Genomic DNA, 461 nt, shown 5'->3' with positions numbered 1-461 from the left:
CAAACAACTGTAGATGTTGGCGTGGATGTGGCAATCAGAGAACACATCCATACTGCTGGTGGGAATGTAAACTAGTACAGCCACTATAGAAAACATATAAATGCATATGGAAAACAATGTGGAGATTCTGTAAACAATTAAAAGTAGAACTACCAGTTGATCCAGCAATCCCACTACTGAGTATCTACCCAGAGAAAAAGAAGTCATTATTTGAAAAAGGTACTTGCACATGCGTGTTTCTAGCAGCACAATTCACAACTGTAAAATCATGGAACCAGCTGAAACGCCCATGAATTAACAGGTGGGTATAGAATCTGTGAGATACATACATATGTGTGTGTGTGTATGTGTGTGTGTGTGTATATATATATACAATATGTATAATGTGTATTTATATATATATACACATGCACACATATATATGTTGGAATTATAATTATATATATATATATATATACATG

Source organism: Rhinopithecus bieti, unplaced genomic scaffold (assembly GCF_001698545.2).
Source record: "Rhinopithecus bieti isolate Rb0 unplaced genomic scaffold, ASM169854v2 scaffold_42392, whole genome shotgun sequence".
In the NCBI taxonomy this organism is placed as follows: domain Eukaryota; kingdom Metazoa; phylum Chordata; class Mammalia; order Primates; family Cercopithecidae; genus Rhinopithecus; species Rhinopithecus bieti.
The sequence above is the reverse complement of the archived record's forward strand: the minus strand, read 5'-3'. Positions refer to the sequence as shown.